The sequence below is a fragment of the Podarcis erhardii genome, assembly GCF_964252035.2.
Source record: "Podarcis erhardii genome assembly, chromosome: 2".
NCBI lineage: Eukaryota > Metazoa > Chordata > Lepidosauria > Squamata > Lacertidae > Podarcis > Podarcis erhardii.
Window position 1 is genome coordinate 99,526,134 of NC_138498.1, and position 18,407 is coordinate 99,544,540.

General features: G+C 43.8%; 1 protein-coding gene across 1 annotated transcript in view; it reads right to left on the minus strand.

Annotated features, from left to right (window-relative positions):
• The window catches only part of TAFA1 (TAFA chemokine like family member 1), a 335,805-nt gene that overhangs the window by 36,738 nt on the left and 280,660 nt on the right, over positions 1-18,407 (minus strand). The window lies entirely within an intron of this gene.

Here is an 18,407-nt window from a genome sequence, read left to right on the forward strand (position 1 = left end):
CTGCGCAAAAGTTAGATAAGAGTATAACACAATGTCCTTTGTCTTATAAACAAAACAGGGCCCTTCACCATTCCATATTTTAAGCTGCCTTATCCTCTTGAAATATTTTGCTGATATGGTCTATTCCCAGCCGTGAATGACAAGTCCCATTTATTCATAATGACTTTCGGTTTTTGTTGCTGTCTTCCTTCTTTGAAGCTTATCAAATTAGTAAAGCTTCTCTCTATATAAAAAAAGATGTCCAATGTCCCATGTTCACCTGAGCCACTTTTCAACAGAAAGAGTTTTCATTTCCCACTTGGAAGCAATTTCAGTTTCTGCCACAATTAACGTATTAATCCCCAGCCCTCTGGTTTTTTTGCTAGGAAATAGCAGAGCCTTGGCTGTTAATAAACAGTGGCTTAAACAGTGTTAAACAATACATTCTAGGTACCTTTGAAATGTGGGCTTGAGTTGAAACCAGCATGTGTAAACACAAAAATAAAAGGAGCTAGGAACAGAATGCCTTGGTACAAAAGCATAAAGAAAATTGATGGTTTTACTAGCTTAGCCTGCCACTGAATTATCTCTATTCAGAGCTCCTGATAAATACAAAGGTTGTTGGAATCACAGAAACATAGAACTGTAGAGGTGGAAAGGACCACAAGCATCATCTAGTCCAATTCCCTCCAGTGCAGGAAGCATCTGAAGGCACCAGCCAAGATAGCTCCCCCAAATTCCAATTTACAAACTATTAGCATCATAACCATAAGTGGATGTCGCTCATAGGCCTATACCACTAGATAAGGCAGTGGTAGGGAACCTTTCTCAGTCTGAGGACTGCATTCCCTCATGGGCCATCTTCTGTGGGCTGCATGCCAGTGGTGGATGAGGTGAGAGGCAAAGGTGGGCCAGGGCACGACAGCGGCCTCTTAGTTTTGTGCAGTAGGTTCTAGTCCAGCCTTGCAAAAGTCAGAAGTTTCTGCAACCCCCACATCCCTCCATCCAGGTCAGCAAGAGGCATTTTCACACCTTAAGTATGCATTACAGGTGGGCAAAAGCACTCAAAGAGGATGCACAACAGAACTGGTGAGAATTATGCCTGGAGAGAATATACAGCTGCATTTGGTCCCCAGGCCTGAGATGGGAATGAATGACTCCTGAAAATTTACATTGGCTGTTCCAATGCTAAAGAAAGCTAGGGTGTCACTTTAAGTTTGAGTGGAGCTGCAATATTCAGTGGGAGCCTAACATGATTCCTCATGATGATGATGATGATGAAGAAGAGGCGGAGGAGGAGGAAGAGGAGGAGGAGGAGGAGGAGGAGGAGGAGGAGGAGGAGGAGGAGGAGGATATTATTTATACCCCACTCATCTGGCTGGGTTTCCCCAGCCACTCTAGGTGGCTCCCAACCAAATATTTAAAACACAATACAGAATTAAACATTAAAAACTTCCCTAAACAGGGCTGCCTTCAGATGTCTTCTAAAAGTAAGATAGTTGCTTATTTCCTTGACATCTGAAGGGTGGGTGGGTGCCACTACCGAGAAGGCCCTCTGCCTGGTTCCCTGTAACCTCACAGTGAGGGAACCGCCAGAAGGCCCTCGGCGTTGGACCAATGGAAAAGATGCTGCAAGACAATGCAATATCTATGGGGGTATTTTTGATAAAAAGGAAAAGGAAAGATGGTACCCCCTACTGCCCCCAAAGTAAGTTAAATAAGATCACATAAGTAAAAGAGTATCTTGCTTTTACTTGACATCAAGAACAACCAAAAGCGAGACAGATAGAAAACTATCCTGAGTAATCCATGCAGGAATCAAAGTGAGTCTTCTGACAAAATGCTTAAGTGGTCACACTTGAGCTGCAAATTACCTGCATGAACTAGATGATAAAACTGTCCCCTCCATTAAGCTGCATGAAGCAGATGCCTCCTAAAGAACTCCTTTAACTTTCCTCAGGCACCTATTGATTATAGCCAATAGCAATTAAAAGTAGAAGACAATTAAGTTTAAAATTTAATGGCGTTCTGCTCCTGTTAATTTACTGTGCATCCTAATCAATTCATTGCCCTAGACAACAATCTATTACAGTAAATTTTTAGTTCCTCCAATGCTCCTTCTGCTGGAAATATAATGGTAATAACAATAATTAGAGCCAGAGAAATAAATAAGAAAATGGGGACATACCATAATTAAAAATTGGATTGCCCACTGTGATGACAAATGCAGTGGTTTAAAGCAATGTGTATCTTTTTGCCTGGCACCATGGTAAACCTCAGCTTTGAATAATCTGAGATAACTTTTTAGCCCTATGCACACACAATCAGAGCACATAATGAGCGTTGATAGCCTGGTAGACTCTGATGTCTTAAGTGATGGATTTTGCTAGTTATTCAGTGCCCAGCCCTAGTGGGCAACTAATTTGTATTGGGGTTCATATGTTGACTAAGACAACACCTGCAGTGCATCATCAGGAACACAGGTTCAACCCCCTCCTCAAAAGAAAACCAAAGGCCTTTTAATTGTGACATGGCAGCTTCCATTAGCTACCTCCAGTCTTGCTGGCTTTGGGAGCACAGCCATGCACTCCTTTCCAGTGCCAATGTTTTCTATTGGTGTAAGGGCATTAGAGATGTGTTGCCCAGGGATTGGGAACCAAGACGTAGGAACCTGTGGGCCTCCAGGTGTTGTTCAACTCCCATCCATCCTGGCAGCAGAGCTCCCTGAGCTCCACGCACCTCACTTTCTCCCCAGTTACTCTCAGTAAGGGTCAGCAGCGCTCAGCATTGGGGAACCAGGCACACAACTGTGCTCTGCCTACATTACCCTGCTTACTGCTGCTCAGCCCCATCCAGCATTCCCAATGGTGAGGGCTGATGAAAGCTGTAGTCCGGCAATATCTGGAGGGCCAGAGGTTTCCAACTGCAGACATAGACCTTGGTCTCTCCCATTTTGAAGGTTTTTTTTTTGGAGTGGGAGCAGTTTATTGCTTTTCAAAAAGCCACAATCCCCTCTCCACATCTAGGTAGCAACCCACTGCACCAGGAGCAGCAGATTTATTTATTTATTTAATATGTATTCATCTGAAGATCAAGGGACGGTTCACAACATCAAAGTACAAAATGAGAAGACGAAACACATAATTAAAATAAGAACAAAAATGAATCAATAAACCCTCCCTCCCAAAACACATATAAAAGGGCATCAGATGTCAATCAAAGGCCTGGTTGCAGAGAAACATTTTGCTTGGTGCCTAAAGGCTTTGAATTGGGCCCAGAAACTAATTGTCAGCCAGCGCAGTCAGGCCAGGTTCAATGTAATATGCTCAAACTGTCTTGTCCCAGTGAGCAGCTTAGCCACCGAATTCTGCAACAGCTGAAGTTTCTGAACAGATTTTAGAGGCAGCCCTATATTTAACACACTGCAGTAATCTAGCTTAGCGGTCACAACAGAAATTAGCCTATCTCTATCCAGATAGGAGTGGAGCTAGGTCACCAGTCAAAGCTGATGGAAGGCACTCCACACACCGAGGTCATCTGAACCTCAAGCAACAGTGGAGCCAGAAGTATCCCAAGCTGTGCAGCTGCTCCTTCAGAGGGAGTGTAACCTCATCAACAGCAGGCAACCTCCCATCTATCCAGTCTAGGGAATCGCCCACTGTCTCAGTCTTATCTGATTGAGCTTCAGTTTCTTGGCTCTCATCCAGTCCATAATTGCTTTTGAATTATGGTGCTGGAGGAGACTCTTGAGAGTCCCATGGACTGCAAGAAGATCAAACCTATGCATTCTGAAGGAAATCAGCCCTGAGTGCTCACTGGATGGACAGATCCCGAAGCTGATTTGTCCACCTCATGAGAAGAGAAGACTCCCTGGAAAAGACACTGATGTTGGGAAAGATGGAGGGCACAAGGAGAAGGGGACGACAGAGGATGAGATGGCTGGACAGTGTTCTCGAAGCTACCAGCATGAGTTTGACCAAACTGCAGGAGGCAGTGGAAGACAGGAGGGCCTGGCGTGCTCTGGTCCATGGGGTCATGAAGAGTCGGACATGACTAAACAACTAAACAACAACAACAATGGTCCAGCATTTCCACTGCCACACCTGCAAATGTAAAGGAGAAGTAAAGCTGTGTGTCATCAGCCTATTGCTGACAATGTACTTCCAAACTCCAGATAATCCCACTCAAGAGGTTTCATGTATAGGGGATAACATTTAACCCTGAGGAACCCCACACTGAAGGTGCCACAGGGCCTAGCACAGGGCCACTCCCCTAGCATTGCATTCTGGTAGGACCAGAACTGCTGCAAAGCGGTGCCACCCACCCCTAACTCCTAACAGGCACTCCAGAAGGATACCATGGTTGATGGTATTGAAAGCCACTGAGAGGTTGTCATACAGGGCGACCAAAGCATTTTCTATGCCCAAACCAGGCCTAAACCCTGATTGAAATAGATCTAGAAAATCAATTTTCCCCAAGAGTGCCTGGATCTGTTCCATTATCACCCACACAAGAACCTTGCTCAAAGAAAGGGAGATGTTACTTAGATTTTCTGAATCCACAGAGGGTTTCTTGAGTTGTCGTCTTACCACTACCTCCTTCAAGTAGGCAGGGACCACCCACTCTCACAAGGAGGCATTAAGCACCTTCCTGGCCCAGCCAGATGTCCCCTCTCTGTCATTGATCAAACTGCACTGTCATTTGTACTGTCTTAAACTTTCCAGAAGCCAGACGAACAAGACTGGAAGACATATAAAATTCCCTGAAGTGCAGAGCACTCCCTATCTTTTAGAATTCATGTGCTGAAAATTGCTTCTATCTCCACCAATTTAAAATCTGTGCAATAGTGGGTTGGTGTTTTTGCTGAGTCTGTGGCTTAAACCAAATCCCTTGAGATTGATTTGTTTCCCAAATGTAAAGATAACTATAGTGGCTACGCATGTAAATTACTTGGGGGAAGTTGAGTGGCTTGCAAATTCTCAACAGCTTGGGTGGAATTCTAGTTCCAATTATAGATCTAGCAGGTCTAACTTCTCAAATGAGAGAGACCATAAACTGTCCAGGCATCCTACCATCTGACCTGCAAATCCTTCCCTTATCTTTAGATGTTTGGGGACACGAGGTGGTTGTTCAGTGGTGAGGCAAAGGCCTATTGTACTTTCTTGTTATTTCCTCAGCCTCCAAAAAACATCAACCTGGATGTCTTTAAAAGATGATCAGACAAAATCATGGTGGATAAGGCTTTCAGTGGCAACAAACCAGATTCTATTGTTATTGTTGGAGAAAGTATGATTCTGAATACAAGTGGCCAGGAAATGTAGACAGTGTGCTGCTGTGCTTAGGTAGGGTTGCCATATTTTGAAGAGCAAAAAGAGGACATATCTGCAGTTATTCTTCCTGCGGGGTGAGTGGGGAGGAAAGTAACCCTCAGAACTGGAGGGCGACTGACTCGCTAACACCAAGTGGCAGAAAGAGTTAAGGCAAGGCAGAGAGAAGGAGAGAGGAAGGGAAAAAGAGGGAGGGAAGACTTTCACCTTCGGCTAGCTGAGAGGCAAGGAGTAGCTGAGATAGGAGCTCCAGTTTGGAAAGCTACAGGTAGCAGCGGCCATTGTTGTTGTTGCTGTTGTTATAATTTCCCCAAGTTTCTGTTGAGATGAGAGCTTTTGTGCCTCCTCCCATTCAGCTGCTTTCATTTTTTTCCATGCTGGGAATGATTGTGAAAAGCAACAGCAGGGAATCCCAGGTGACCACCCAGGGGCCGCTTTTCTTCTTTCCCCTCAGCTTTCTCTCTCTCCGCTCAGCCAATGCCACCTGCTCTCTTGCTCTTGGGCGCTTCTTGAAGAAAAATGCACTTCCAAGTCCCCTCCCACGCTTCCTCTAGAGAAACTCGGCTCCCTTTCATGTTTTTCTGTCTCCTGGAGTGAGTGAGGGTCCCTGGATCTCTTCTCTGAGCCAGTCAGGGCAGGGTTGCCGTACCCCACCCCCTTTCTGTGCCTTTTCTCTCTGAGGTAGCAGCACCAGCAGCAGAGGCCGTGGGGTGAATTCACTTGCTCACTCCTTTTGCAGAGTATGCCTGTACTGGTACCCTTCTCACACCTGTAGAGCGGGGTCGGCCACCAGTCCTAGCTCAGCCTCGCTAACACTGCTTCTGGTGTTGTTGTTCTTCCATTCACTTCCTGTGGATGCGCCTCCTCCTGGACCTGGAGAACAGCAGCAACAACCAGCGCCACTGCCACTTCCTCCTCTGCAGCCACTCAGGCTGCGGCTTTGACATCATTTCCTTCCAACATGGCAAGCACTCAAGGAGGCTGCTGCCACTGCCACTGCTATTGGTGCTATTGCCGCTACCGCTGCCACTGTAGTCAAATCAAATCAAATCAAATCTGTTTATTGTGAGGACCATGCCTGTACACAAAAATCAACACTACAATAGTTAAAAATGTTAAAATTCATTACATACTATGCCAACAAAACCTTCTTCCCACAAAATAGAAAAGGAGGGAAAACGAGCAGCGAGTTAAACAGGCGATGAAGGGGTCTTTACATTGTCGACCATAAATCTTTCCCTGGCTTTCATGGCCTTCATCACAAAGACCGCTACCACATGGGTAATGCGTGGGTTTGCATCAACTGTAGTCAATGATAGCCACTGTAGTCAATGATAATAAACTATGATACTATGGTTCCAAACAATTAAAGCCATACATTTTGCCAAACTTTAAAAATCTGCCCAGACACAAATTTCAACGCTGAAGAAGAGGACGTGTCCAGGAAAAACCGGACATATGGCAACCCTAGTTAGGTCCTGCTTGCACGCTTCCCATAGGCATCTGGTAGGCCACTGCGGGAACAGGATGGTAGCTTAGATGGGCCATTGGCCTCATCCTTCAGCCTCTTTTTATGTTCTTAAGACCTTGCACCCAGAACAGATTGAAGGCTGAGTTCTGGTGAGCCTCCCGGGTCAAATTAAGCTGGAAACCGAGAAATATTCCAATGGCAAAAATTGGTACTATGAAATCACAAAGTTGGTAGGAGTCATCTTATCCAGTTCCCATAGCTTAAAATCTAGTCTACCCCTTTCTTAAAATCTTCCATGGATGGCAATGTCAGAATTGTTGCTGTATTAAATAATAATTTCCTGTAGATGTCTGGAAGCTCTTGGGGAAATTTGATTGTTACTCTCAGAAAGCTTGGGCCCAACATGAAACTATGAAATCCTGTGTATGGTCTTCCATTTTTACCTGTTTTGTTTCACGTAACATATCAGTAAGTGTAAAAGTATTTGCTTGAGGTTACACACCAGGGCTGTGTTTCCTGACACCTCAAGAGCTTACTGTAATGAGGAGGACAGCAAGGGATGTTCAAAGGGTCTTGGAGCAAAAATACTGCAAGAAATAAGATTAGTGGAAGTTAGGCTTGATTTAGCAAGGGCAGGAACAGTGATTCTAAGGGATAACAGATGTTATAGAACAAGAGAGTGGGGAGAGCAAGAGGATACAAGGAGCACTGCACATTGCAACAGCATAAAAATAAATAGGGCTGCATGAAACTAAATCATTGCATGTGTGAAATGACTTCTGCATGCACAACTGATGTTCCCCTCCCTCTCTTCCCGTCTGCACACCCCACCATCTGCTCTGGGGGTTCCCAGAGTTTTGTTGCACTCACAGAAGTCATTTTGTGAGTGCAATGATTTAGTTGGATACACTCCACAGAAAATTATCAGAATGTGTCCCTCAAAATCGATAAAAGCAGTGTTGATTTCAGGAGGGTTGCCAGGAAATTTGGAAGAAACGTTATTCGTACCCAAACTCCAGCAGTGCTCCTAGTTCCCCCCATAGCTGTGTAGCTTCATCTTAAAACTTCATTTTGTATTAGAATATCCCTCTTCTTCTTAACCAAATTTCACTGAGCCTTGATGCTTGACAGCAATTAGCCGACAACAATTTTCCCTGGTCAATACCAGACCATTTCCTTCACTTCATAATGTGATGCTTTTTTGTCAATACTTTGAGGGAAGAGACAGCATTATTTTTTAGGGGAAACAAACTGAAGCTGCTTTGTCCTCAGAAAAGCTCCTTCTGTCTTGGGATGTGTCTACACTACAGCATGAACGCATATGTGGCACATTGTTTCTATGTTTTTGGGCCTTCGCCCATACATGAGGAAATTCAACCGCATGCCTCCAAAATCTACCTCCATGTTTTCTCTCCACACTAGGGGGCAATGGGATACATTCATGCTGTGTGCTGTTGTCGTCCCCTCCTCAAAATCTCACTACAGCCAACCAAAGACAACCAGCCACACCCTGGGTCACCTCAAACCTCTCACCACCAAGGAAATACAACAAGCTAATAGTAAGAAAACCTATACAAGTGATGCTGACACAAAACCCCACACATACACTAAGTAGCAGAATAGAAGCAGAACCACCCCACCCCACCTGGTGATTCCTCCCTCCTCCTCTTTCCCCATTTTTTCTTCCTAACCTAATTCTGACTTTGTGTCTACACGTGCTGGCTATTTGTTTGAATTCCTCTTTGGTGGTTTCCCCCCTTTTCCATTTTTTGTACACATCCTTTTTTAATCTTAACTCAGTTAAAAGTTCTTTAGATAGCCACCCTGGCTTCTTTAGGCACCTTCCATGTTTCCGTCTCATTGGTATTGCCTGAAGTTGTGCTTTTACTATCTCCCTCTTAACAAACTCCCAGCCATCATGAACTCCCTTTCCTTTTAGTATTACTGTCCAAGGGATCTCACCCAGCACTTCCCTAAGTTTTATGAAGTCGGCTTTCTTAAAGTCAAGAAATTGAGTCCTAGTATGCTTGGCTGCTCCTTTCCGCTGTATAGTAAATTTCAGAAGAGCATGATCACTTGTGCCTAATGATCCTTCCACTTCTACTCCACTAACCAGGTCATCAACATTGGTTAGGACCAGATCTAAAATGGCTGTTCCTCTTGTTGCTTCTCCCACTTTCTGGACAACGAAGTTGTCTGCAAGGCCAGTAAGGAATCTGTTTGACCTTATGCTCTTGGCTGAGTTTGACATCCAACAAATATCCGGGTAATTGAAGTCCCCCATTACTACTATCTCCCTTCCTTTTGCATGCTTGGCCATCTGTTCCAGGAAGGCATCATCTATGTCCTCCGTTTGGCTTGGGGATCTTTTTATTTATTTTTTAATATTTTTTATACAAATATCTTTATTGAGCAATTTAAAATATATACACACTTTAAACGGACAAAAAAGAAGAAACCGAAAAAAAACCCACAGCATACAAACATACATACAAAAATACTACATACAACATACAAAGGTAAAAAAATGAGAGAAAAAAAAAAGCAAAAAAAAGCAAAAAAAGCCTCCTTCTCAGGGGAGTCCCCTGTCTCCTCCTTGGTGGAGACGGTGTGCTCTGTTGCTTCCAAGAAGAGCTCCAGCTCTCTAATTCTTTGGAGCGTAGCTACACGTTCCTCCAGTTGCTGGACTTTGTCTTTTAAGAGGGCAATCAACATGCAATTGCTGCAGGTAAAGCTGCCTGCAACCTTTGGCAAGATGGCAAACATTGCGCAGGAACTGCAGGCGACTGCAGCTCTTCCCTCACCCTCCATCTTGAGAACGTGTCGTTGGGTGTGGCTACAGTGGTTCTCCATCATAAGAAGCGTGAAGACAGGACAAATAACTCCCCCCCAAAAAAACCCTAGGTCTCCCCCAACAAACGTTTGAGACTAGCTCCCCTAAATCTAAAAGATGGATCAAACTGCGCATGCCGCTAGGCGCGCGCCGCTGCCCTGCAAGCTCTGATAAGCTCCTCCCACAGCTAATCACCTGCCTCAACAGAAACCCTGCCCCCTCTGACCTTTGCACAGGGAGAGAGTAGTGATGTATGGAAGTGAGAGCTGGACCATAAAGAAGGCTGATCGCCGAAGAATTGATGCTTTTGAATTATGGTGCTGGAGGAGACTCTTGAGAGTCCCATGGACTGCAAGAAGATCAAACCTATCCATTCTTAAGGAAATCAGCCCTGAGTGCTCACTGGAAGGACAGATCGTGAAGCTAAGGCTCCAATACTTTGGCCACCTCATGAGACGAGAAGACTCCCTGGAAAAGACCCTGATGTTGGGAAAGATGGAGGGCACAAGGAGAAGGGGACGACAGAGGACGAGATGGTTGGACAGTGTTCTCGAAGCTACCAGCATGAGTTTGACCAAACTGCAGGAGGCAGTGGAAGACAGGAGTGCCTGGCGTGCTCTGGTCCATGGGGTCACGAAGAGTTGGACACGACTAAACAACACGCTGAAAGCTTGGGATAGCTTTCATGTATTAGCCGAGTGAAGGGCAGATGAATAAAAAGCAGCAGGCATACAGCCAGGACCTGCATGCATACCCTCCAACATTTCTTTGATGAAAATAGGGATGTCCTAGTCAACAACACCAACAATAATAATTTTATTATTTATTGCCCACCGCTCCGATTGGGTTGCCCCAGCCACTCCGGGTGGCTTCCAACATACATAAAAACATAATAAAACATTAAACATTTTTTTAAAAAACCTTCCCTATATAGGGCTGCCTTCAGATGTCTTCAAGAGGTTGTATAGTTACTTATCTCCTTGGCTCGGGGGTTGCATATGCATTGGACAAATGCCTGACTATACTGGTAGAGGCTTTTGCATATGGATCAGAACCAGGGCATCAAATCACATCAAGGATCCATGAGCAAAGTCCACAGTTCCATTTTTGGATCTTCACCCAATGCATGGAAGTTGTGGATCAACACCAACTTGGATGCCTTCAAAAGGGGATTAGATGAATTCATGTTTCTGAAATATGTCCTGCATCAAAAATATCAGGGTTGTGAAAAATAAACGTAACAAAAATTAGAAGGTAACACAACCACAAAATGCTGTACAATACAATTGCAAAACAACATTAGAAAGTATCGATATAGATGGAAACTGGCCGTCTTAAAAAGTCTGGGCAAACAGATTTTTGGTTTAGCATTGCAAGGTTGGTGCCAGCCTCTATATGTTGCATGTTCCACAAATGTCATACTAGAAGAGGCTATATGATATAATGTACTTTCCATATTATTATTATTTTTAAAAATATACACATCTAATCGGAAGCAAGGAAACACTAATGACAAAAATGTCAACCATACACCCCATTCCACCTGGTTTTACATTCTTGACTTCTGCCAGATGCCCAGAAGGATGAAATTCAGGCCAGTTCACTATAATTCTGGCAGACTGGTACCCAAAGTGCTCAGATATTTTTACCTCTCTCCCTACTGTTCTGTTCTCCTCCTTTCATTTCAGTCCTCTGAAAAATCGACCCTCATAGCCAGAACAGAACATGTAAATTTTATTATTTTGCAAATTTAATCTGAGCCCTAAATATGTGTTTGTGTGTGTACACAGCAAGGATAGCCCCAGCCAGAGCTAAGGAGCCAGAGCATGTATTTATGGCAAATAAGATCTGTTGCTATTATGTACTCCCTTCTGAGGCTAGCAGTGAATAGACTTAACAAAGTTAAATCCATTCATTGACATGCTGTGGTTGTTGTACTAGCTTCAGACTTGTGTTACACCTAAATCCCTATGAGGCCTGGCATAGTTATATTCTTCAGAGCTATTAACTAGCCCTTTGGCTCCGATGTGCACTTCCCAAACCCAATCCTTCAACCTTTCCTTCATTACCTTCGATTTCTCTTTGAAAAACTTCCCTGCCACTTGGAATTTCTCCCCGCCAGCCCTTCAGCTAGAAAATTTCCAATGGGAAGAACTTCAATGTGCATAGCAGACAATTTAGTTCACCAGTCACCTGTACGACATGTTGCTAGAAGCCTTGTTTTGTGTGGGTTTAAAGCTAGGCTGAAACTGCATGCTCATAGAACAGAGACAGAAATAGGATTCTTTTATACACAGGAAACAGTTCTATCACAGTCCTTGTTATCTCTCCTACAAAGAACAGCACAACTTGTTCCAGTGGGTGAAGAGCTGGGCAACACAGGGGAAGGCCTGAGGTCAGGGACCGTGACTAAAAGCAACAGGGGGCCAGAACAAGCTTTCGTTGTCCCATGTCTCTTTTTCATGGATCCAAAAGTCACCTGTCTCCAGACATCACTCAAACTTATTCATGCTGACATCTGTACCTACTGACCTTTGAAAGGCATCCAAACTTGCAAACGCCACACACCACATGGACACACATCCTTGTCTCCTGGGGAAACAGTGTGAGGAGCTGTGTGTCTCACTTTCCCTTTGGGGCATCTGCTGCCATGGTCCATGGTTTCAATGATACAGTTTGGGAAATCAGATCTGAAAAGCACATTTTCAAATTCGGCTTCTGCAAGGTCTTGGGGACTTCCAGGCATACCAGATTCCTTTGCCCAGGTGCTTCTCTCGATGTGGCTGTTGGAACGGTGATAGAGCTGAGCCCCAGGGCTAGTAGGCAACAGCAATGAAATGGGACGGGCCACTAGGCAAGTGGGGAAGCCAGCCCTACAACTTCTCCCCACTTCCTAGCATCCTTCAAAACCAACCATGAGACACGGGGGTTGGTCCTTCCAACTCCAGCAACTGCTCTGCACTGTTCTGTCATGGGGTTGTTGTTGGTTTAATTGACAGTTGCCCACCTGGTGGCCATGGGGACCAAGGAAGGTGTTCACTCACACCATGGTACCCATTGGACTAGGTGGATGATCCCTGACACACTGAAGTCAGCCATCTTTTTGTCCATACAATGTCCTCGAAAAGCTACTGGGGACATTGTATAGGGGAATAAGATGGCTGCCATCATAGGTACATCACAGGACAGACATCTTTCTCTCCATTCAGCTCCCCAGGAAGAAATTCTTATGTATTGTCATGCCATGCAGCCACTTTGTAAGAGCATTTTAAAACACTTGTTGTTAAAAAAAAAACTGTGCTACCATGTGATAGCTTTAAACTGCTGAGACCTGTGTCCTACCATTCAGAAAAGTGTTAAATTTTCATTCTCACTGAAGTCCAAGCTGAGGTCATTTTGTTTGAGATTTTATGCAGATTGAATTCCTTAAGCACCCCTACCTTAAACAAAATCACAGTAGAATATCTTAATGTAGTAGCACTTAGCCCAGAGTTTCACAGATCAGTTAATCCAAATCTGTGAAAACCTTACCAGTTCTAAGGATTTCAGATGTTTTGAACTGTAAATCTTTTGGGAACAACCCTCTCAACCTTTTAAATAAATTGTGGACGTGTTTGTTGATCTGAGCTCCTAAAACAAACAAACAAACAAACAAACAAAAACAAACGGATGGTACTGGACTGAGTTGGAGGGTCTCTTAAATGAGGGGAATGCCCCTTTCCCCTCAAAAAACACACTGGGGAGGTATGTCTTGGCAGATATATATCGTATCAGATATTTCTGAACAAATTGAAATCTCCGGATTGTATCTGTAGGCAGAAAAACTCACTTTTTTCTTCTGTACTGTAGAGCATCGTCTGGTGTGTCTCTCTGTCTGAGTGTGCTAAATGGACCTCAGTGGGGAATGTTGCTCTTGTCTCCGCCTTCCTGCCCCTCTCTTTACAAATGAAGCCATCTGAATTCACAAAATCGAAAAAAAATACGAACCTCCTGCTCAGTTTCCAGTGGCGCTGCAGAAGGACAGGGCTATAGATTTTCCCAGGAGTGAAAAATAATTCACCCAGTCTGCTCGTTATTCATACAGACAGTGCATTAATAATATGGGACCCTGAGATCTCTCCTTATCTAGGCCGGAGCACAGCTAGAGGGATGAGGAGCTGACTCTTTGGATTTAAAATAACATTTTCCCCCCTCTTTCTGTGGAAATAAGAATTGATTGAAAGTACTTTTAAGGAGTTTAGAGAGAGGGGGGGAAACCCTGTTCTTTGATACCATCTAAAGTACATATTAGATAAATAGAAAACTATTGGCTTTTTGACTGTGAACAATTTTCACTTGATTCAAGTGCTGATATAGAAGAGCTTCTGAGCGCAATACAAAGTATCTACTAAGGACCTCCTCAAAGCCCACTGGAGCCGATGCGCACATTCCCATTAACTTCAACGGGCTTTGAATCAGCTGCCTAAGTATAAAAATTCCTCACCTCACCATCCAAAGCTTGTCAGGAAAAATTAGGCCCAGTTGTTTCATCTGCATGTGGGGAAAAAATAATAACCTTTCTCATATGTGAGTTAGAAAGCAAACAAATTAAAAGCAACAACAAAATACTGTCTCCTTAAGGAGCAGGTATAGATTGCCAGAAATGGCATTAGCCATTTTATCACTTGAGGAGAAAGGGCGAAATCACACCCCTAGCCTGTCATTCAAATCTGCTTCATCCATTCACCATCTTCTAGTATAGTGGGGCCAGCCCTACCATTAGGGAGAATGAGGTGGCTACCTCAGTCAGGCAGCTGACCTTGGGTGCCATGTATTATTGCTGTTGTTTGTTTGTTTATCCAGGTTGGGGAAGAATACTTGTGGGGATTTTCTGCATCAGATGCCAAAATAACTTGTTTGGCCTTGGGTACTATGCACCTTGTCAGGACCAATAAAGTGAGATGAGCACCGCAACCCCAGAGTCGGTCACGACTGGACCTAATGGTCAGGGGTCCCTTTACCTTTGCCTTACTATGCACCTTCTCTGTGGGAGGGCACTGTTTGTTGCCTTGCCTCAGGTAGCAACGTGTCTTGAACTACATCTACCCAGCAACCATTGCATCACAATTCCTTCATGGAGCTTTTTACATGCCTCACAGTGGACAACCTGGATATAAGTAAGTTTCAGATGTCTAATTCCTGAAAATGGAGTAATGGTATACTCACATAGAAGGGGCTGGAAATCCCAGTTTTCTCTGCCTGCTATCTCATGTAGTGCTTAAACCAACAGTCAATCCAGTCTTGACTCTTACTCCAACCGAGAGTCACTTTGGAGAGTTAAGTGACAAAAACTGGTACAGTCGTACCTTGGTTTTCAAACACCTTAGTTCTTGAACATTTTGAATCTCCGGACGCCTCAAACCCGGAAGTGAGTGTTCCAGTTTGTGAATTATTTTTGGAAGCCTAATGTCCTGCAGCCAATCAGAAGCCGCACTTTGGTCTCCGAATGTTTTGGAAGCCGAATGGACTTCCGGAATGGATTCTGTTCGACTTCCAAGGTATGACTGTATTTCAGATAACTACATCACACCATTTGGGAATCTTTACCCAATGCCTATCACATTTTAAAAAGAGAGACACGGTGTAAAATACCAGCATGGTCAAGCGAGGAGAAAGTAGGCACTGTGGAGCAGATTTCAATCTTACTATAATTTGTAAGATATTTATGCTTGTATCCAATCGTATCCATGTGCAAATGGAGTGGATTTCTGTTCATACAATGGGTTTCCTTTTCTCTTGCCCCCCAAAGCCTGCCCGTGCCCCAGATCTGAAGGGATACAATGGGTGCATGAGGGAGGAGAGGGTGGAGAACTCCTAGTGTGCAAAGTTGGATTTCACCCTTAGAGCCACAAAGGAAGCAAATTCTCCCTTCAATGAAATACGTATCCAACTCACTGTTGCAGTATCTGAAGGGCTCACCAAAGGAGCCTGATGATCACATGTATATGCTTCTTTATAAATTACTTTTTATACACAATTTTTTAAAAAAATGAAAAAGAGGCTGGATTCCGGAAAAATGAGAAAGTCAGAAAAAAATAAATGAGGTAAGCATTGCATGAGTTTCCTAACATATGGTTGCCATGTTTCCTCTTTTTCCAGGACACGTCCTCTTTTTCTGTCGGGGGATTTTTTTAAAAATTGCCAAAATGTCTCTGGCTATACCTTCTCTGGATATACTTTCTGGACGAGACATAGACATAGCTGGTGGTTGAAGACTTTATTTCCTCTTTTCCTGGCCCCCTCAAGAATCTATCACTGCTTCTATAGGCTACATATAGTAGGGGTACAGTGGTACCTCAGGTTAAGTACTTAATTCGTTCCGGAGGTCCATTCTTAACCTGAAACTGTTCTTAACCTGAAGCACCACTTTAGCTAATGGGGCCTCCTGCTGCCGCTGTGCCGCTGGAGCACGATTTCTGTTCTCATCCTGAAGCAAAGTTCTTGACCCGAGGTAATATTTCTGGGTTAGCAGAGTCTGTAACCTGAAGTGTATGTAACCTGAAGTGTATGTAACCCAAGGTACCACTGTATTTAAAATGAGAGTCGTCATAGCGTTCTCTTTTTTGCTCTTCAAAATATGGCAACCCTACCTAACAGAAACCACCCCTGTCCTTGTGTTAGCCAAGTAATCACACTATGTTCATTACAAAGTCAGGTTGCTGAACTGGTTTGCTGCTGACTTTCAAAAAACATTAATTAAATCTCGTCCACTGTAGCTACTTGAATTATTAATGCATCAACACAAATGAGACAAGAGGTGGCACAATGGGATAATTCGGAAATTTAAAATGTAATCCTGCATTGCCTGTGCACACATTACTCAACCCTTTGGCAGCTCCTCTGGAAATTTAGCTGCTGTGCTTACTTCTGAATAGTTACAAGCCATTCTTTTACCAGAGACTAGGGGAACAACTCCCAAGAGAGAATGCATTTCTATGCAACAGACTTCTAGCTTATCATGGAACATAAGGTAAATTTCCTACCTGAGAAATAATTCACCCCCCGAGAAAACACCAATGAAAATACATCCATTGGAAAATACATCCACAGTTGTGTGGGGCTTCAGTGTGCATTTGGAGATCTGTGCATTCAGGAGCTTCCTTGATCACTCATCTAAATCAAGGAATACGCTATACACAGCATGGGGAATTTCTGTGATATGTGGATCTTTCCTTGACTCACAGAAGAGAACATCTATGCACTTACTGAAGTCTCCAAATGATGGGTGTATGCACGAGTCCCCAGGGTCATTACACATTCATTCACATAAGAAAAGCTGTTAATAATGGAACCACAGAGGGAATAAAAATGTGATACTTTCAGCACAGATGTTATAGATCCATACTGGTAAGTGAAGTACAGTGGTACCTTGATTTACGAACTTAATCCGTTCCGGAAGTCCGTTCTTAAACCAAAGCATTCTTAAAATAAGGTGTTCTTTCCCATAGCAGCGGGGGACTCAATTTACACTCAGCAGAAAGCGGAAAATGTTCTGCTTCCCAGGCAGAGTTCACAAACCAAAACACCTACTTCTGGGTTTGCAGCGTTCTTAATCCAAGTTGTTCATAAACTAAGCTGTTCTTAAACCAAGGTACCACTGTATATTAAGAGAGAGAAATGTTTATTTTTCAAACAAACAAACCACACAGATGTTACACAAAAACAGAACCCAAACCAAGACTGAATCTACCAGTCCGACTGATCTTGGCAATTCACTATTTGAGGTTGAAATCCTAATTCTAGGATCAATAGGATTTACTTCTGAGTAGATATGGTTAGAGTTGTGTGGTCTTTCATCAATCAATTATTAAAACTTTGAAAGAGTGATCACGGCTGATGATGATGTTGTAAACCATATGGCCACTTTAAGGAAACAATCTTATATTGTTCATTGATTATAATGACAGGTCCACAAATCCAGTGCACACAGTCCTATACTTCATACTGTAGTGGTATACTTGTAAGTTGTATACTCACACAGAACGTATGTGTGTGCTTCTGTTGAGTAGGAGTCTGTGTAATCAGCACTGAGTGGTAGCAGGGGACAGCAATAACTATGCCGAGTTAAAGTGGGTTGCAAATGGCCACAGCTTCTAGAGTTTGATATTGCAGAGGGCTAGAATTGAGTCACTAGACAGCCTGGCTGCTGGCGAATACTGCTGTCCAAGCCCAAATGCTAGGATAACATTGCTGGGAATGTCAGCGATCTTGGGCCCACCATGGCACAAACTGCTACTGCACAACCATCCTGAAACATGAGTGCAAGTGCCCCCAAAATGACAGCCCAAGATCCCTCCTAGGGATCCCTCCAGTGAGGAGCAGGATCCATTTACCTATGGATCCAGTCCAATCCCTCCAGTGCTGGCAATGAGAAGTTCTGAGGGGAATATAGAGTGATGCACTTAAACAACCATAAAACCATGTTGCTTTGAGAAAGCCGGAAACCTTGAATCACTGAGCCTAATGGTGAATGTGTATAAAATTCTGTCCTGGCCTGATAGGCTATGGAAGGGTGGGAGTTCTGACAACCACAGTGTCAAAGCCAAGCCTCCTATTTATGTTCTAGGCATTGACCAGTAGGAGAACTGTCCACCTCAGGTCCATTCCAAAGCCACCCACCCAGAAGATACCCTGCACAGTGCAGGTGGCAGGAAGCTGTCCCAGTAAGCTGCTGACTGCACACCAATATAGATTCCACTCATTCTTATGCCCCCTCCCACCATTGCTTCGTTAGCATTCATTTTTGGAGCATCATAAA